At 38.1% G+C, this 22,217-nt stretch overlaps 1 non-coding gene across 1 annotated transcript; it reads left to right on the top strand.

The window, feature by feature from the left end:
• Positions 1-21,462: 21,462 nt before the first annotated feature.
• On the top strand, positions 21,463-21,566 carry LOC145508071 (U6 spliceosomal RNA). The gene has a single exon (XR_014055338.1). It is a non-coding gene; the product is annotated as a U6 spliceosomal RNA (small nuclear RNA).
• The last annotated feature ends 651 nt before the right edge of the window (positions 21,567-22,217 follow it).

Raw genomic sequence — 22,217 nt, 5'->3', positions numbered from 1 at the left:
GCAATCCCACTGCTGGGCATATACACCGAGGAAACCAGAATTGAAAGAGACGCGTGTACCCCAATGTTCATCGCAGCACTGTTTACAATAGCCAGGACATGGAAGCAACCTAGATGTCCATCAGCAGATGAATGGATAAGGAAGCTGTGGTACATATACACAATGGAATATTACTCAGCCATTAAAAAAAATACATTTGAACCGGTTCTACTGAGATGGATGAAACTGGAGCCCATTATACAGAGTGAAGTAAGCCAGAAAGAAAAACAACAATACAGTATACTAATGCATATATATGGAATCTGAAAGATGGTAACGATAACCCTATATGCGGGACAGAATGAGAGACACAGATGCATGGAACAATTTTATGGACTCTGAGGGAGAAGGTGAGGGTGGGACGTTCTGGGAGAATGGCATTGAGACATGTGTATTGTCATATGTGAAACAGAGCACCATTCCATGTTCGATGCATGTGACAAGGGCTCGGGGCCGGGGCAGTGGGATGATCCAGAGGGATGGGAGGGGGAGGGAGGTGGGTGGGGGGTTCGGGAAGGGGAACACATGTAAACCCATGGCTGATTCTTGTCAATGTATGGCAAAAACTATTACAATATTGTAAAGTAATTAGCCCCCAAGTAAAATAAATAAATTTATAAAAAAATAAAAATAAAAATAAAAAAAAATAAAAATAAAAATAACCAAGAAGAAAAAAAAAAAAAAAGAGGTACAAACCTCCAGTTGCATAATAAATGAGTCACCAGGATATAATATGCAGCATAAGGAATACTGTCAAAATATTGTAAAAACTTTGCATGGAAACAGATGGTTATTAGATTTATCATGGTGATCACTTCATAATGTATGCAAACATGAAGCCAACATATTTTACTTCATCTATATTTCAATAAAAAATACAAATTAAAAAAAAAAAAAAAAAAAAAAAAGAAAAGATATGGAGGAACCTTAAATCATATTACTAAATGAAAGAAGCAAATCTGAAAAGCCAACATGTGGTATAATTCCAACTATGACATTCTGGAAAAAAGAAAACTATGGAGACAATAAAATTAGTGACTTCCAGGGCTTGGGAGGGAGGGTGTATGAATAGGTGGAGTACAGAGAATTTTCATAAGAGAAACTCAAAGTTTTGTTTGTTTTTAATAATATATAAGTATATTATATATTAACATATATAATTTAACAAGTATAATTTTAGTTTGATAGGGCATTTGTGATTTTTCTTTTAGTTTACCTTACTTAATATCTCTTTCATTATGAATTTTTCCTAGACCTGGGAAGCATACATGGATAGGTATCCCAAACTACCTTCCCATCCAGGCTGCCACATAACATTGAACAGAGTTCCCTGTGCTATACAGTAGGTCCTTGTTGGTTATCCATTTTAAATATAGCAGTGTGTACAAGTCAACCTCAAACTCCCTAACTATCCTTTCCTCTCATCCTTCCCGCCTGATGACGGAAAGTTTGTTCTGTAAGTCTGTAAGTCAGTATCAGAGAATTTTTAAGGAAGTGAAACTACATTGTATGATGTCATCACGGAGGATATATGACACCATTCATTTGTCCAAATCTGTAGAAAGCTCACCATCAATAGTGAATACTAATGTAAACTGTGACCTTTGGATGATAATGATGTGTCAGTAAAGGTTCATCATCTGCAACAAGTGGACCACTCTGGTAGAGGATGTGTTAATAGGGAAGTCTGCATGAGTAGGGAAACAGAATATAGGAAATCTCTGCATCCTCTGCTCTATTTTGCCCTGAATCTAACACTGCTACAAAAAAGAAAATCTATTTTTTTTTAAAAAAAAAGGAAAGAATGAATAAAATAAACCAGCAAATGAACAAATGTACTTTCAAAATGAAAGAAAGAAAAAAAACAGGACACTAAGCTACAAAAGATGTCCTTGTTGACAGAAATTAAAATGATCTGCTTTACTTTGCTCAAGCTGCCTTAACAAAAATACCATCAACTGGTTGGCATCAACAATAGAAATTTATTTTCTCACAGTTCTAGATCTTGGAAAGTATAAGATGAAGGTTCCAGCACTCTCTTCCTGGCTTACACATGGCTGCCTATTGAGAGAGAGAGAGAGAGAGAGTGTGTGTGTGTATGTGTGAGTGAGAGAGAGAAACAGTGGACAAAGGGTAGGGGGGGAGTCTGATGTTTCTTCCTCTTTCATAAGGACACGTGTTCTATGAGATCAGGGCTCCACATTGATGATATCATTCAATTTCATTTATCCTTAATCATCTTAAAAGTTTTATCTCTGGTAAGGGGGGGTTAGGGCTGGACACAGTTCAATCATAGCAGTGTCCACTGTACACAGATGAAATAATAACTGGCAGTGACGTGAAGTTAATGAGAATCTTCATCTCAGGGAAGATTAAATGAAAACTTGGATGAATATTTTTCTTTGTTTTGACAAAGACCAGTATTGTTTTCAGTTATTATAAATTGAACTAAAAAGCTGAAACTTCAAAATTGTCTTTTTTTAAAAGGCAATTCACCACTTTCATATTATCAGTTGATGAGAGGAAAAAATGTAGAAGTGAAAGAATATAAATAAATGATAAAATGGCTTATGGTGCATTTGGCTACAATGTAGGCAGCTATGCTCCAGTTTTGCCTGTTGGTACTGTTGATATTGAAAGGAACTGCTTCACTTATATATTGAAATCTATATACTAGTTATTTTAGCATCAATATTTTGTAAATAATTACATTTTTTCTTTTTACAAACATCACTTTAAAGAAAGAGGTTTAGATTGCTAAAATTGATGAATATTATTGGCTTTCGTGAGTTTTTAAATACAAAGTTAATTTATTATTTTCTTTACATTGAACTTAAGGTTGCATGTCAAAGGATAAAATGAAATATGGAAAATCAAATACCTCTAACATCTGAGCAATAAAGCATAAGACAGGGACTTTCCTGGTGGTCCAGTGGCTAAGACTCCGTGCTCCCAGTACAGGAGGCTTGGGTTCAATCCCTGGTCAGGGAACTAGATCCCACATGCCACAATTAAGAGTACACATGCAACAGCTAAGAGATTCCACGTGCCACAACTAAGACCCAGTGCAGCTAAATAAATTAATATTTTAAAATTAAATACAGCCTAAGATATGAGTTGAGTGAAAAGGGTCAGAGGGCAGCTTATTTAGTGAATATTTCCCCAAAGAGGAATAGTCTCAATCAATAGTGTAAAAGAAAGCCAAATATTTTTCTTATTTATTTTAACGATTGTTTCCCTAGATTAGAGACCTTTGAGTCAGACAAGGAAACAAGATGGTTACAGTGAAAATTAAATTTGAGAGACAGAGATGTTTGACTTGACTAAACTAATAGTAGTTCATTTTGCACATGAAATATATACAGCATTAGTGGTGAAACAGGTAATATTATTAGGTCACTTCCTTCACGACTGCGCGACTTCACTTTCACTTTTCCCTTTCATGCACTGGAGAAGGAAATGGCAACCCACTCCAGTATTCTTGCCTGGAGAATCCCAGGGACGGCAGAGCCTGGTGGGCTGCCGTCTATGGGGTCGCACAGAGTCCGACACGACTGAAGCGACTTCATTGAAAAGACTTTCATGGTCATTTTCCTGAGACTGTTGATCAGAGACCCTTAAGTCAGTCATGTAAACACAAACAACTTGAACTCTCAGAAACACACCATACTTACCCTCTGAACCTCAGAAGAACCCTTAAAATGTTCCTAGTACCCTATGTAGGCCCCTTGGCACCTGGCAACTTGAATACTCTGTCAAGTATTACTGAGGGCATTTCAGTTTATGAGGCAGGAGCTATATTATTTGCAACTTAAAGGTCTACAGAGCTGAAATTCTCAAAGACTTGCCAGAGGAAGATATAAATGATAATCTTCTGTTCCATGCAAGAACAAAAATGAAAGACAAAAAAAATATTTCATTTGTAAATACACATTCTGTATATGATTGTATTAGTCAGTGCTTGTAAAAGACTAAAGAATCCAACATTTCCATTTTAGAAAAGAAAAAACCTTATTGCTAAGGGGAAAATCTTTTTTTTTTTCTCTTTATTACTTTAAAAAAAAAGCTCTACTTCACATTAAGGTATACATCATTTTCTTAGAATCATGACATGCATATTCTTCTTAGATAATATATGGGAGATAGAGTGGAGTAAGAACAAAGTGTCCATTTATGTTTTGAAAATGATTGATGAAAATGATAATTCAAAGGAAAAAATGGGTAACCAATGTTTCCGCTCATGTTTTCATATTCCTGAATGGAAGGATTCAGTATGTGAACATTTATCATTTGAACACATCGCTCTTCTACTTAAGCAATTTTCTCTCCTACGGGGCTAATGGGAATTAGTAGACCGACGGCTGGAATAAACTGGCTAAATGCAGCCAGAAAAATCTTCTAAATTGGAGAGGCAGCGTGGAATTTGCTGATGCAGCCATAATTAAAGTTAGATCAGATGAAGGTATATTTTAACAACTCACACTACAAGAGATAATGCATCTCTTTACAGAAGAGGGAGGTTGTGTGTGCCCTTAGTTTATTACTCAAACCCATAGTTTGTATTTTCAGAAATGTCCTATCATGGAATCTCCACCACAATCCAGATATTTTACCTGTGCATTCATATTCTCAGTCATCAATGAGGTACCTTTGACAGTTAATCATCACTATGAATGTGCCAAAATCCCTTCCCCTTTTGAATGTAAATGTGCAATTTTATACTCTTTAACTTATTTAACTATAACTTTAACTATAATTCATGCTGGGAGACTGAATATGCAAATGGACAAATGATATAAGACAACAGAACTCTGATCCAAAACTTCCTGCCACTCTCAGTCCAAAAAGACAAACCACAGGTCTGCAGTAGTTTGTTCATAAAGGTCAGGACTTGGTCAGTGGTTGCCAGCTTCTGCTTGTCTCAGAACCAACCAAAGAAAGCTAGATATGCTCCCCAAATCCAACACATAACAAGGGCCCCCCCTTTCAGTTAGCCTGCCTCCAGCTTCCTCTAGTCAACAACCTCCAATGAGAGGCCCCCTGAAGCCTTCACTTTTATTCTCTACAAACTTTTCCCACTCCAATACCTGTCTTTGATTCAGTGACAAACGCTAATGATAGTGGCTGATGTCGAGTGAATAACCTCACTTTGCTCTCATTTTGGCAGTCTTGAGTTTTACAAAACCATAAAGTGTCACTAGTCAGGAAACATTATTTATGCTACAAAATATCTAAGACACTATGACATCTGTACCCTTTGAAATACTATTTAAAATGGGTGAAGAGGCAAGATCTTAAGGACTCAGATTTTAAGGACCTTACCTAGGTATATATTATACATTCCTCTTAATAAGTCAACTTATATTTGCTACCAATTAATTGGGAGGCATTGAGATGTGTATTGAATATTCCAACAAAGATAAATAAACTGATCCCTGTTTTAGAACCTGCCTGCCAATGCAGGAGACAAAAGAGACACGGGTTCAATCCCTGGGTTGGGAAGTTTCCCTGGAGAAGGGCATAGCAACCCACTCTAGTATTCTTGCCTGGGAAATTCCATCGAAAGAGGAGTCCTGTGGGCTATAGTTCATAGGGCCCCAAAAGAGTTGGACACATCTGAAGTGACTTAGCATGCAGACAGTAGTTATGAGTGGGATAATATGAATAAGTTGACTAATAATATAATATAGTCTTACATTTGTGCTTGTACTATATATTAAGAACAAAATGTAAGGGGGAAACCTGATCCTCTACCTAGCAGGGAATGTATGGGCTGGGAATGATTAAGCTACACAATAATCATCTGAGGTGTCATCAGTATACTTTCAAAATGTCTATAAGATATCAACTACTAAAGAAGTTATTTAGACACTCTATTTTGTAATGAAGATATAAGAATATTTTTAAAGAGCCTATATAAGTCAGAGTTCTCTAGACAAACAGAACCAATAGAATATGTGTTTGTGTGTATGTGCAGAGACAGACAGAAACAGACATACACAGAGAGAAATTTATTATAAGCAATTGGCTCATGCAATTATGGAGGCTGACAAGTCCCCAGACCTGCAGTCAGCAAGCTGATGACCCATGAGAGAGCTGCTGGTGTAATTCCAGCATGAAGGCCAGTAAACTTGAGATCCAGGAAGACCCGATGTCTCAGTTGAAGTCCAAAAGAGGAAAAAAAGATCAATATTGCAGCTCAAAGACAGTCATGCTGGAAGAATTCCTTCTTATTTAGGAAGGGTCAGCATTTCGATATACTCAGACTTTCAGATGATTAGATGAGGCCCATTCACATCAGGGAAGCCAAGCTGAGTTGATCAGTCTATGGATCTAAATGTTAAACTCATCCAAAATCACCCAGAATGCTGTTTAACCATGTATGTGGGCATCCCATGGCCCAGTTATGCATATGTATGTGAAAGTCACTCAGTTGAGTCCGACTCTTTGCAACCCTATGGACTATAAAGTCCATGGAATTCTCTAGGCTAGAATACTGGAGTGGGTAGCCTTTCCCTTCTCCAGAGGATCTTCACAACCCAGGGATCAAACCCAGGTCTCCTGCATTGCAGGCAGATTCTTTCCCAGATGAGCCACAAGGGAATCCCAAGAATACTGCAGTGGGTAGCCTATCCCTTCTCCAGTGGATCTTCCCAACCCAGGAATCGAACCAGGGTCTCCTGCATTGCAGGTGGATTCCTTACCAACTGAGCTATCAGGGAAGACCCTTTGCCCAGTTAGGCTGACAGAAAACAACAGTCAGCATTCTACCCCTTTTCAACCTGGCACCCATGTGCATCTTCTCAAACCACACTTAACCTCCAAATGAAGACAGTATCAAAATCATAATTCCATTTTGTGTGACACAACTACCCTATGCACAAACAAATACTAGCCCTTTCTCTAGAAGAGGAGGTAAATTCTTTGAGTCATGTTTACTATTCTCCTTAATATTCTGTAACTTAAAAACTATAATGTAAAGTTAACAATACTTAATACTATGACATAAAATTAATAATCTGTTACATAAATAGGGATAAAAGAGAGAAGAAAACAAAAACATTAGTGTTTGTATATACATTATACTATGTGTAATATAGTATATGTATTATATATAGTATATATATACACACACACACAAACATAGTCACAATGAAGTAAGGAGGAAATACTCATAACAATTACAGTCCTCATTTCTGTAATTGCTCACACAGTCATAACTGGTACTTCTAACTATGTTTTGTGACTACTCAATCTGTACTTCCCATCATATTCCTTCCAAATCCCTAACCATTCATCCAAACCATTGGCCATGAATGAATGTATGGTCATACATCTGGCTACTTATCCTTCCAAGTGAAGTGAACAACCAGGTGCAGTGCTCAGATCTCTGCCCACTGGGAGGGTTTCCCTTTACCGTTCATTCCGAGATGTCTCAGAGATGTACTGGGGTGCTGCACCTGTCTAATTTCAAGTGGTACTTGCCAATTATTCAGAACTTTCTATAAACCAGGCTTCAGTCTCCTCTTCCTCTGTCAGCTAATCACAGGGAACTCCTCATAAAGCCACAGGTGCACGTTGGGAAAGAGAAGGCAGTATAAAAGGAGAGGGGTCCATGGGCATTTGGACCACTTCTTGCAACTTACCTGTTACATATACATTCGAGCCTGTTTGGGACCAACTGCGTACATCCCACTTCCATCTGATGATGAAATGTTGATATGTATGCCCAACTTTATGGCCTGGTGGACCAGATGACACCCTACTCATGTTGGGTAGCTGTTTAGGTCACATAGTAACTTGGTGGCCCAAGATTAAGAACTTAGCCATTATTAATCCCCAGTCACAGGCCAGAAACTTTCCCAAAAGGAGAGGCATTGCCCACAGCGGGTAGTAAGGTTTTGCTCAAAATCATAAAGGCCTGCACTATGATTCACTTATAGAAGGCTGCCATAGCTCCAAACAGCATCCCTAGCTGCCTCTGACACTTCAAGCATCATAGGATCCTCTGGATAAAATTTCAAAGCCATTTGCACAGCAAGCTGGTCCCATTGCTGAGTCCTCTCTTGTGCTGGGCCTCACTTAAAATGAGCAGCTTTCTGGGTTACTCAGTGAATAGGTCAGAGTAACACACCTAAATGAGGAATAGATTGCTTAGAGTGTCACTAGGCACTGAGCCTTTTTCAACCAAATAGAAGGGCCAGTTGCAACTAATTATTCCTCATCTTTGAAGGGATATCTAAACATGTCCCCATTCCTGGACCCCCAGAAAGTTTTTATCCCAATCCCAAAGAAAGGCAATGCCAAAGAATGTTCAAACTACCAAACAATTGCACTCATCTCACACACTAGCAAAGTAATGCTCAAAATTCTCCAAGCCAGGCTGCAACAGTACGTGAACTGTGAAATTCCAGATGTTCAAGCTGGATTTAGAAAAGACAGAGGAACCCGATATCAAATTGCCAACATCTGCTGGATCCTAGAAAAAACAAAAGAGTTCCAGAAAAACATCTACTACTTCTTTATTGACTACGCCAAGGCCTTTGACTGTGTGGATCACAACAAAATGTGGAAAATTCTTCAAGAGATGGGAATACCAGACCACCTTACTTGCCTCCTGAGAAATCTGTGTGCAAGTCAAGATGCAACAATAAGAACAGGACATGGAAAAATGGACTGGCTCAAAACTGGGAAAGGAGTATGTCCAGGCTGTACATTGTCACCCTGTTGATTTAACTTATATGCAGAGTACATTATGCAAAATGCCAGGCTGGATGAAGCATAAGCTGGAATCAAGAGAAGACATATCAATAACCTCAGATATGCAGATGACACCACCCTCATGGCAGAAAGTGAAGAAGAACTAAAAAGCCTCTTGATGAAAGTAACAAGGAGAGTGAAAAAGCTGGCTTAAAACTCAACATTCAAAACCTAAGAACATGGCAATTGGTCCCATCACTTCATGGCAAAGAGATGGGCAACAATGGAAACAGTGACAGACTTTATTTTCTTGGGTTCCAAAATCATTGCAAATAGTGACTGCAGCCATGAAATTAAAAGATGCTTGCTCCTTGGAAAAAAAGTCATGACCAACCTAGACAGCAAATTAAAAAGGAGAGACATTACTTTGCCAACAAAGGTCCATCCAGTCAAAGCTATGGTTTTTCCAGTAGTCGTGTACGGATGTGAGAGTTGGACCTTAAAGAAATCTGAGTACAGAAGAACTGATGTTTTTGAAGTGTGGTATTGGAGAAGACTCTTGAGAGTCCCTTGGACTGCAAGGAGATCAAACCAGTCAATCCTAAAGGAAATTGGTCTTGAATATTCATTGGAAGGACTGATGCTGAAGCTGAAACTCCAATACTTTGGCCACCTGATGGGAAGAACTGACTCATTTGAAAAGACCCTGATGCTGGGAAAGATTGAAGGTGGGAGGAGAAGGGGATGACAGAGGATGAGAATGGACATGAGTTTGAGCAAGCTCTGGGAGTTTGTGATGGACAGGGAGGCCTGGCATGCTACAGTCCATGGGGTTGCAAAGAGTCAGACATGACTGAATGACTGAACTGAAGAAAGGTAGAAAACTCTCGCATTGTCACCTTTATTTCCCATTCTCTTATATACAAATGTCTTACTCATAAGTCTAGAGTAGTTGCTACCTCCTGCTTACTAAGTTCAATACACATAAAATCATCAATGTAACAGACCAGTGTAATATCTTAAGGAAGCAAGATCCCCATCAACTAAATTATGACATAGGACTAGAGAGTTGACATATCCTTAAGGTAAGACAAGGCAGATGTTTTTCGGATTTTGCCAGCTGAAAGTAACCAGTTCTGGGGACCTTTATTGACAGAGAGAAAGAAAAGAAAGCTTTTGCCGGATGATACCTGCATATCAGGTACAAGAGGATGTCTTAATTTGTTCAAACAATGAAACCACATCTGGCACAGCACCTGCAACTGATTTCACAACCTGGTTAAGCCTACAATAATCCACTGGCATTCTTCAAGGTTCATCATTTTGTTGTTGTTGCTTCATCACTAAGTCATGTCTGACTCTTTGAGGCCCCACGTACTGCAGCACACCAGGCTTCTCTGTCTTTCACTATCTCCCAGATTTTGCTCAAACTCATTGAGTCAATGATGCCATCCAAACACCTCATCCTCTGTTGTCCCTTTTCCTCCTACCCTTAATCTTTCATAGCATCAAGGTCTTTTCCAATGAGTTGGCTCTTCACATCAGGTGGACAAATATTGGAGCTTCAGCTTCAGCATCAGTGAGTATGCTTCCAATGAATATCCAGGGTTGATTTCCTTTAGGATTAACTAGTTTGATCTCCTTTAGGATTCCTTTAGGACTGACTAGTTTGGTCTCCAAGGGACTTTTAAGAGTCTTTTCTAGCACAATTTGAAAGCATCATTTCTTCGGTGCTCAGCCCTCTTTAAGGTCCAACTCTCACATCCACACATGACTACTGGAAAAAACCACAGCTTTGACTATACAGATCTTTGTTGGTAAAGTGGTGCCTCTGCTTTTTAATATGCTATCTAAGTTTGTCGTAGCTTTTCTTCCAAGGAGCAAGTGTCTTTTTATTTCTTGGCTGCAGTCACTGTCCACAGTGATTTTGGACCCCAAGGAAGTAAAATCTGTCACTGCTTCTACTTTTTGCCTACCTATTTTCCATGAAGTGATTGAACCAGATGCCATGATCTTAGTTTTTGAATGCTGAGTCACAAGCCAAATGGATGACTTAAATAGGGATGAGTTAGATGCCACCACCTCTGCATTTTCCAAATCCATCATGGTGGCCATAACTGCAGTCCCTCCAGGAATCCAGTATTACTTTTGGTTACTGTTTTCTTAGGTAGAGGCAGTTGTGGTGGTGGAAGCTTTTGGCTTTTCCCACCATAATAGCCCTCAGTCTACTGGTCAGGGCACCCATATGGGGATTCTGCCAGTTGCCAAAGATATCTATTCCAACTAGGCATTCTAGAACTGATGAAATGGTTACAGACTGAGTTCAGGGATATTCTGGGCCCACTGTGAGAGGGGCCCTCTCTAAAATTTTGTTGATCACCTGACCTTCATACATCCCTTCTGTGGCTGAAGGGCTACAGTGATATTTTGGATCTTTTGGAATTAGTGTCCAATATTTCCCCAGAGATTCAATTATTAATATTTCCTTTACCACAATGTACCCTGGTAAAGGCCATGGATCCTTCAGGGGAAGGCTGAGAGAAAGATGAACAGTGTACATTTGTGGCAATGTACAGGGGTCCTTCTTTAAGGACCTTCTCCTTCCCCTTCTTCATTCAAGGGGTTTGGGGTCTGTTAATTGGCTCAAGTCTGAGACTGATTGAGGGTCCAGACTCTTTTTGTTTTTTTTTTAATTCCATTAGACTTGTTCACTTGGCCTAAAATATTTCTGGTTCTACCGATCAAGTGAGGAGGTAATAGGCTTCCTATCTGTTTCACTTCATGGAGCACCATGAGGAAGTCACTAGGCCATAGGTCTGCATTAGTCAGGCTATTCTGACTGCTGCTTCGTTACTGTAGGTCATGACCATAGCCACACCCACCTCGCCTGTGGTGGCCTTTGGCCACCAACTGGCCCCTGTTATCCAGGATCCAATTATTCCAGTGTCATTGAGGTTTCCCAATTCAGAGACTACAGTTCCCACTGTGAGATCTGGTTACAGAGAAGAACGATCGTGGGGCTCTTCCAAGGTGCTGGGCTTCCATTACAAATTTATTTCTCATCATCATGGTGAACGTTCTGTCTTCAGGATGCTCTCTGTATGGGTAAATAGGTCTTAAATGACAAACACCCTCTAACATTCCTGTTTCCCTAAGTATTTACATCCCTTCCTCTTCACTAAACCAAGGTTGGTTGGGCACTTTCAGCTTGTTCACTATGGTTCACCTTGTAATACCTGCTTTAGTCAATCAACCAAAGAAACTTTCACAGTCCTCAGTAATGCTCTGATCTTCCCTACGAAACACAGAATCCTTGCTCAGTGAGTCTGTATCAGTAAATTCAACCTGACTCAACTCTACTCTCCTCCCTCCTTTACCCCACACTTTTGATATCTACCCCCACATAGGTCCCTAGACCTCTGTCTGTATAAATTAGAAAACTCAAGTAGTTCTCTTACAGTATAGCACATCTCCTATGACTCACACTCTATAAACCTCACCTGTACAGACCTACTGGGACTGGAGTCTAGTTACAGGTGTAGAAGCAAAGGTGGGTGATGGGTGTGTGTCCCATTTCTTGCATGGCAACTGCCTCAGGAGAGACCAATACAGTTTACTTAGGCAATGCAGACTTTATTTTACCCCTTCAGATGGGAGTGAAGAGATCACTTACAGTGGGAACAGAGAGGATTCTTCCACTGGCAAACAAGATTCATCAGAATTCAGTTTCATCAGGGTCTTCCTACATGTTCCCATCCCAATATTCAGGATCCCATTCTGTCCCATTTATGCCCTCAGTCTGCAACAGACACCCTGGGAGGCTGGAGTTCAAACTGCATTTAGCCACTGACAGAATGAAATGTTTTTATTTGCTTTTTTTCCCCAGCAATCTCAGCTTTAAGGCTACAAGAAATAAGGGTCTCCTCTAGGGCACCCAGAGAAGCTTTGGGTCATTTATGCAGCACTTGAACTGGGGATTCAAACCCCTGAGCTCATCCTTTTGTTTCAACACTTTTCCAGCCACATTAGGAGAAACTGGACAGTCTCATTAAATTTATTGAGAAAAATGTTCAAAAGTATCATAAACACAGACATCCAGATTCATGCTTCTTCTAAGAGGTCAATCAGGAAAATCCTATGAAAATATTTTTCATATCTCTATGGCCAAATCACATCAGTGCTACATTTACTACTGGAACCAGAGTCATTTGCAACTTTAATTCTAACCATATTAACACATTATTAACCAGAGATGTATTAATATATCTTTTGACACCCAAATGTTATTGACCAGAGTGAGAGTGTTTCAATACTCACTTATGTGACAAATCACTGGCCACAGGCATTTGTTTCTGCAAAAGTTCCCCAGTCAATAGAGCCAATTCCAGAGACACCAGCACCAACTCATAAAACTCACCTCAAAATTCTGTTCCTCTAAAACCATTCTCAGTACCAAAATTTGTCCTATATTTTCCAGATAGAGACACAGAATCCAAAGAAAGCCAATGGGTAGTACCAGTCAAAACCTGAGAACCAAAAAAGCTTATGATGTAGCTCCATTCCAAAGGCTGGCAGGTTCAATGTCCAGTAAGAGTCGAAATTTCAATCTGGCAGTATATCCAAAAGCAGAAAAAATCCCATGTGACAATGTGAAGTTAATCAGGCAGGAGGAACTTCCTCTTAGTCAGGTGGATGGTCAGCCTTTTGATATACTCATTTCTTCAACTGACTGGACAAGGCTCACTCAGAGAGAGCAATCTGCTTTACTCAGTCTATTGATTTCAATGTTAAATTCAAACCCTCTCATTGAAATATCCAGAATATTGGTTGACCAAATATCTGGACATTCTGTGTCCCAATCAAGTTGACACACACAATTAACCAGAGTTTCTCCAAGAGGACTCTTCTAAATAATTATGGATGCAGTGTTTTCGCCATAAATAAAATAAGAACATTTAAAATACTGTTTCAAAATTAACATTCATTCATATGTAATATAAGATAATCTTCAGTTCAGTTCCTAAGAAAATAATCAGAAATTTTAAGGTACTAGTCAAATTACTGAAGTATTTAATTTCACAGAGAAAAAGCTAGAGAATGAATGTGAGAAGGAGAGGGAGTTATTATTCTAAGGACCTTTATTCTTCTTGCACATTTACACAAACACCACCAAGGGGTCTGTCCCAATAAATTAGATTCTTATGTGACTTGTTCTTTAAACAAATGTTAAGAAATGATGATAATTTCTTGAATTATATTGTTTTCCTTTAATTAAGAAATAAAGCCCATAATGGATAATTCTTTCACTGAAAAGGTATGTGATTCGAATTCTATGTGCAAGCTCTCTATAATGAATTGGACCCTTTATCTGGGGAAAAAAAAATCATCATCTTGCTTGCTAAATGCTTAGTTCAAATCCTTCTGCTAATTTTTTTGCAATAGACACCTGCTTCCTGGAAAATCAATAGTGAATACTAGTAACACTAGTTAAAAACAACTGTTTCATTTTATAAAACTTCAATAGACATGAAGTCAAATAATTCCTTTGAATATCACTGGATGAGGAATTGTATCATTTGGCTTCTGGAATTTTTTTAACTTCAGACAGATCTTGAAGATATTGTTGGTTGGGTTACATACGACTGCAATAAAGTGAGTAGCAAGAATTTCCTGGTTGCTTAGTGCATATAAAACTTCTATTTGTACTACACTATCACTCCAATAATCTTGCCTGGAGAATTCCATGAACTCCAGTAATCTTGCCTGGAGAATGCCATGAACAGAGGAGCCTGGCAGGCTACAGTCCATGGGGTTGCAAAGAGTCAGGCATGACTGAGCAACTATCACTCATCATTTATTAGTCATGCAACAGCATTGTCTTAAAAATACCAATTTAAATACTTCCATTAAAAAACATCTCATTGCTAAAACTGTTAACCGTTTGAGCCTTCTTCAGCAAGCCATAATTTTTTTTGCTGGTGGAGGCTCCTGACTCAATGTTGATGGCTGCTGACTGATCAGAGTGGTGATGGCTGAAGGCTGCAGTGGCTGCAACAGTTTCTTAAAATAAGACAACAATGAAGTTTGCCACATCCATTGACTCCCTTTCACAAACAACTTCTCTGTAGCATGCAGTGCTGTTGGATAGCATGTATTACCCACAGTCGACCTCCCTCAAAATTAGAGTCAGTCCACACAAACCCTGCCATTGTTTTATCAACTAAGTTGACATAATGTTCTAAATCCTTTGTTATTTTCAACAATCTTCCCAGCATCTTCATGAGGAGTAGTTTCCATATGAAGAAATCACTTTCTTTGCTCTTCCATAAGAAGCAATTACTCATCTGTTAAGGTTTGATCGTGAGATTGCAGTGATTTAATCACATCTTCTTCAGACTCTTCTCTCACTATTCCTACCACAGATGAAATTACTTCCTCCATTAAACTCCTGAAGCCCTTCAAGTCATCCATCAATGTTGGAATCAACTTCTTCTAATCTCCTATTAATGTTGATGTTTTTACCTTTTCCTATGTCCTACCTTTGCACGGTTTCATTTATTTTGCCCAGATTCAGAGGAATCACCATATTTGGAAGATGTAGCTTTACAAAATGTATTTCTCAAGCAATAAGGCTTGAAATGATCCTTTGATTCATGAGCTGAAGATTGGGTATTGCGTTTAGTAGGCACAAAAACAAACATGACTCTTGTTGTACACTGTGTAACCAGGTACACTGTCACTGAGCAGTAGTGTTTGAAAGGAATCTTTTCTGAGCAATAGGTTTCAACTGTGTGCTTAAAATATTCAGTAAACCATGTTGCAAACAGATGTGCTGTAATCCATGCTTTGTTGTTCCATTGATAGAGCAGAGTAGATTTAGTGTAATTCATAAGGACCCTGATTTGGGGGAATGGTAAATGAGCACTGATTTCAACTTCAAGTCACCAGCTGCATTAGCCCCTAACAAGTCAGCCCATCCTTTGAAATTTCCAAGCCAGGCACCAACTTCTTTTTAGCTTATTAAAGCCCTGGATGGCATCTTCTTCCAATATAATGAAAAACCATTGTTTAGTGTAGCCACCTCCATTAATGATCTGAGCTAGATCTTCTGGGTAACTTGCTGCAGCTTCTACACCAGCACTTGCTGCTTTACCTTGCATTTGTTATAAAGACAAGTTCTTTACTTAAAACTCACAAACCAAAGTCAGTTAGCTTCACATTTTTCTTCTGCTGCTTCCTCTCCTCTCTCAGCCTATAGAACTGAAGAGAGTGAGGGCCTTGCTCTGGATTAGGCTTTGCCTACGAGAACATGGGGCTTCCCAGGTGGCAGCAGTGGTAAAGAACTCACTTGCCAATGCAGGAGACAGAAGAGATGTGGGTTCAATCCCTGGGTTGGGAAGATCCCCTGGAGGAGGGCATGGCAACACACCAGTATTCTTGCCTGGAGAATCCCACGGACAGAGGAGACTGGTGGGCTACAGTCCATGGGGTCACAAAAAGTCAGACATGATGGAAGCAACTTAGCAGCAGCAGCAAGAGAATGTGGTGACTGGTTTGATCTTCCATCTAGACCACTCAAACTTCCTCCATATCAGCAATAAGGCCGTTCTCTTTCTTATCATTCGTGTATTCAATGAAGTAGCACTTTTCCTTTGCATTAATAACATGGGTAACTGTTTGCCACAAAAGGCTTATCTCCCTTTACAACATGCCTCCTCAGCAAGCTTAATCAGTTGTACCTTTTTTAAGTGAAAGACATAAGACTTTTCCATAACATGGACATTTAGAGGCCACTGTAGAGTTATTAATTTGCCTAATTTTATATCTCAGGAAATACAGAGGTTCAAGGAGAGAAAGAGAGATGAGGGGAATGGCTGGTCCCTGTAACAGTCACAACACACAATATTTATCAACTAAGTTTGCAGACTCATGTGAACATGGTTCGTGGCACCCCAGAGCAAAGACAATAGTTACAGAAAAGATCACTGACTGCAAATCACCAAAACAAATACAGGGTGCTCGGGGCTGGTGCACCAGGAGGGATGGGATGAGGAGGGAGGTGGAAGAGGGGTTCTGGAAGGGGAAAACATGTACACCCATGGTGGATTCATGTCAACGTATGGCAAAACAAATAAAAGAAAAAAAAAAAAAAGAAAAAAGAACATAACAAATATAATAATGAAAAACTTTGAAATATTGCAAGAATTACCAACTTTGACATAGAAAAATGAATTGACCAACGCTGTTGGAAAACGGTGCTGATAGACTTGATGACTACAGGGTAGCCACAAACCATCCATTTGTTTAAAAAGAAAAATCACAATCTATAAAGGAAAGTGCAACAAAAAGGTCATGCTTGTATCTCCAAAATGCTTGTAACTATAATGAAGTGTCAAATACCCATGTATTTTTCTTTTTGCTAAGCATGTAGAGTATTTAAGTAACATTGTATGTCAAATTTAGAGGGGAAACTTATATTCTAAAAATCATTCTCTTTTCAACATTAACTGTTTATTCTTTTCATATACTGATATTCACCCTTGACTGTCCATAATTTATGTTCACAGGCTTGAAAATGCCTTTATCTTTTATTTCCTTTAATGTCTACGCCATTATATTTTTCACCTTATCATTTCCTACTTCACTTTTCTAATTTTTAGCAGCAGTGAAAAAACTCTAAGCTTTACCCTGTCTCTGTATTACTTTTCCTTTCAAACAGACTATAACTATAGCTTCTTTTTACTTACTAAGTTACTGTCATTTTGTTAAAATTGACATCAAATCAGGCCAAGCACACTTGTGGATCCTTATCATGTCCAAATCTAATTCAACAAGTATTTTTTACTGCTTGTGCATAAACCACAAACTCTCAAAGATGCAATAATCCACAGATACATTCAACACCTTCAAGGAGCATATAGTCAAATTTCTTACCTGTAGGTTTGGGATTTTCTCCATTCAGTGCATCCACATCACCAAACATTCTGATGTACTTTCCTAATTAAAGTGATTTCTTCCACTGAACCTCTTCATTTTCAGTCCACACTCATCTTTAAAGAGTAAATTTTCTTTGATTCCAATCTTCTGATCTTATCTCAAACAAACCACCCAGTTCTAAGCTCATATAAATGACCAATTAAGTTATTTTGAGAGAAATGCCTCATAGTGGATAGACTTTAAAAGGAAAAAGAAGAAAAGAAACAAAGAAAAAAAAAAGAAAACAGAAAAAAAAGTTGCTTTGAAAATTTGCCATTAGAACAACATAGATGAACCAGGAAGGTATTATGCTTAGTGGAATAAGTCAAAAAGAGAAAGACAAATACCGTATGTTATCACTTACGTGGAATCCAATAAAAATAAAATGAATGAATGTAACAAAACAAACAGGTTCTCTCACAAATGCAGAGAACAAACTAGTGATTACCAAGGGGAGAAGAATGGGGGAGGGGCAAGATAGGTGTAGGAACCAAAAGGTACAAACTACTTACTTAACAAAATAAAATACAAAAATCTGTTATATAGCATGGGGAAATATAGCCAATATTTTATAACAACTTTAAATGGAGTATGATCTATAAAAACACTAAATCACTATGTGGAACACCTGAAACAAACATAATATTGTAAATCAACTATTGTTTATAGTTGAATTTTTTCTTAAAAAAGTTGCTTACAAACCCATGAGTTGCTATATGTACAAAAAGTGACTATTTATTTGGGGCAAGTAAGTCTACTGTAAGTTTTTTATGTATGCAAGCCCTCTACTCTGTCTTATTCACAATCCCTCCTAGAACAAAAAGATTTCAAAGCTATCCAAGGACCACTTCATAGGCAAATTTTAAGGTTGCCTTTATCTCTGAAAAGTAAACTAACAGTTCTTCCAAATTATCTTTCATTTGTAATTAGTATATAATTTTATATGAAAAACAATATATTATAAAACACTTCAGACACGCCAACACTTTTTTTCACTCCTTCTTGGTCTCTCACTCATCTTTAATATACTAACTCATTTAACAAGTATTTATTAAGAGATTTTTATCCATGGTCACTGTACTATATCTTTGGGACACCAACATTCTGCCCACATGAAGTTCACAGCCCAGATTTAACAGAATAAGAGAAAGTTTTAGAATATTATGATGTGGTCCATTATGACATACAATGATATATGCTAATTATATGATCTTTTATTCCCTCAATATCACCACAATCAACGTCCTAGGGATCTCTCAGCTTGCTATAAAAAAGTCGGAGTAAATTTTTCAAAATTACTAATCAGATTATTTCATTCTGTTCCACCCCTCCCTTAACCAACCCTTCTTCCAATTTCATGCCTTCAAAGGGCTTACACTACTCTCAAGTAAAGCCCACTTTGACCAAGAAGGGCCAACAGAATATCGCTATGCTTTCCAGGGTAATCTCAAGCCATTTGCTTTGTTACTCACTCAAGGAGCCACGCCGGTCTCCGTTTTGTTCCTTGAACATAACAAGACCACTCATGCCTTATAACCTTGGGCTGTATCACTTTTTATAAAGCTAGTTCTATCTGTTATGGGTAGTTCAACTATTGGCTCCTCAGAGAAGCTGCTTATCGATCATTAAATTTTGTTGCTGTTGTTCAGTCGCTAAGTAGTGTCCAACTCTTTGCAACCCCATACATTGTGACACGCCAGGCTCTTCTGTCCTCTGAGAATTTGCTCAAATTCATGTCCATTGAGTTGGTGATGCTATCTAACCATCTCATTCTCTGCAGCCCTCTTTTCCTTTCAGGCTTTCCCAGCATTAAGGCCTTTCCCAATGAGTCAGCTCTTCGCATCAGGTGGCCAAAGTACTGGAGATTCAGCTTCAGCAACAGTACTTTCAATGAATATTCAGGGTTGATTTCCTTTAGGATTGACTGGTTTGATCTCCTTGCTGTCCAAGGGACTCTCAAGAGTCTTATCCAGCACCACAATTTGAAAGTATCAATTTCTCAGTGCTCAGCCCTCTTTATGGTTCAACTCTCACATTTGTACATGACTACTGGAAAATCCATAGCTACTCTTGATCACACAACTCTTTATTTCCTTCAAGTTTGTACCCTGTCATATAATTATGTTACCTATTAACTGTTTATTGAGTGTTCTCTTATCTACCCCTAAGTCATTCTGCCTATTTTTCTCTGAGGGGAAAAAAGGACCATTTCAATGGTAAGTATTCAATAAATATCTGTGATTAACAAATTACTATATAAGTGAGTAAAATTTGAGAGAGGAGGTGAGCTGAGTGTGCAGTGGAGGCACTAGATTCAATGGGATTTGAGATCAGGGAAGATTTAACACAGAAAAAAGCATATATTGAGCCTGGAAAGGCCAACTGGAATTAGTTAGTTCGAGATAGTGCTGAGACAGTTCTAGATCTTCACGACAAATGCAAAAACACAACGTGACAAATTTTCAGAAACAAGAAAGAAACAATAGCTCAGTTTGACAACAACAGTAATTGTGAATTGTATACTGGTATATCTTAATTTTTCTAAGATAACTAAAGCAAAGTAATGAAAGGCCTTGTTTACTGTGGTAATGACTTTTAAATTGTATTTTATGTATAGAGTATGTCAAAGTGAAGGACTTTGTGGAAGTTAATTTTAGATAGATTAGGTAATGTCTAGGATGGTTTCCTAGGTTTCCAGCTTAAACAACTAGATAGGTAATTAATGCCATTCACTGAGACAGGAAATAAAAAGAGGATATTCTAATGTGAGTGAAAAAATAAGAGTTCTATTAGACATATGTTTCAGATTTATTAAAAAAAAAAAAAGTATAAATATAGGTTTCCAAAAGACAGGAATACACAAGTCTAAAAATCTGAGCTGGGGATTGAGGTCACAGGCCATGATATGATTAGAACTATTCACAGAAATACCAGTCTTTTCATGTACCATTTACTTCACTCTCCCATTATTGTAAAGCAAGGCCATGTTAAGAAAATGTGATAAGCATTGATATATGTAATGTCTGCAAAGTTGTTGTTAGAGATTGTGTAATTTACCACTTTGTTTGAGTGACCATAGTGAGTTTGGATCCCAGCCAACCAGTTTGTTTAACCTTTATTGAGTTAAGACACAGAGATACTGGAAGCTAGATTATTACAGAAAAGACTAGTCTCTCATTACTAAAGAAAACTAAACTCATGAAAGCAGATGAGATATATGAGAAGTGTTTTTAGAAGAAAATCATTCTCAGAACAGAGCTTGTGGATGGAACACCATCACTTAAAGGTCCAATCAATGAATATCTTCAAATGTTGCAAAGTAGAAGCAGTTGAAAGAAAACTTAATTTTAAGTAAAAGCAGTGTCACTGAAGCAAAAAAAGAGGGAATTATCAAGGGAGAAATAGAAATAGAAATTAAACACAAGCTGTTAAAATAAATTAAGAACTGGAATCAATAATGACTTCAGTGAGAAAAGTTTCACTGGGATTGCTTGAAGCTATAGGATGATCAGGATTAACCAGGAGGTAACACTACCTTTAAGAAACTTTTCTATAAAAGGTAAGATGCTGTTTCCTCTGCAAGGAAGAATATTTAACTAATGAAAAGAGTTTAAATTTATAATCAGAATTTCTTTTATTTCACCTTTTCATTGCATCAATAGACATGAATATTGTATATAAAAAGATCATATATTCAGTGCCTTAAATGCTGGGAGAAAATGTATACACAGTTAAAATGAAAATCAAGTGCTCCCTTCAGCAGCAAATGTACTAAAACTGAAATGGTACAGAGATTAGCATCACCCCTGTGCAAGGATAACTTGCAAATTCGTGACAAGTTCCATACTTTTCTGAAAATGGCTATACTATTCAAAGCAATTAACACATTCAATGAAGTCCCTATCAAATTACCAATGGCATGTCTGACAGAATTAGAACTTTTTTACAACTGGTACAGAAACACGGATAACTAAGAATAGCCAGAGCAATCTTGAGAAAGAAAAAGAGCTGGAGGAATCAGGCTCCCTGGTTCAGACTATATTACAAAGCTACAGTAATCAAAACTGCATGGTACTGGCACAAAACTAGAAAGATATATCAATGCAACAGGATAGGAAGTCCAGAAACAAACCCACCCACCTGTGGTCACCTAACCTTAACAAAGGAGGCAAGGATAGACAATAGAGAAAAGCCAGTCTCTTCAATAAGTGGTCCTGGGAAAATTGGACAGCTACATGTAAAAGAATAAAATTAGAACATTCTTTAACACCATACACAAAAACTAAACTCGAAATGGATTAAAGACCTAAATGTAAGGCCAGATACTATAAAACTCTTAGAAGAAAACAGGCAGAACAATCTCTGACATACATCACAACATGATTTTTTTCAACCCATCTCCTAGAGCAATGAAAATAAAAACAAGAATAAGTAAAAGGGACCTAATTAAACTTAAAAGCTTTTGCATAGCAAAGGAAATCATAAAACAAGAAGAAAACCCA

The sequence above is a fragment of the Giraffa tippelskirchi genome, chromosome 5 (genome assembly GCF_054371585.1).
Source record: "Giraffa tippelskirchi isolate mGirTip1 chromosome 5, T2T-mGirTip1v1.2.pri, whole genome shotgun sequence".
Taxonomy (NCBI): Eukaryota; Metazoa; Chordata; class Mammalia; order Artiodactyla; family Giraffidae; genus Giraffa; species Giraffa tippelskirchi.
Note: the sequence above shows the minus strand (reverse complement) of the source record. Positions and strands in the feature narration are given on the sequence as shown.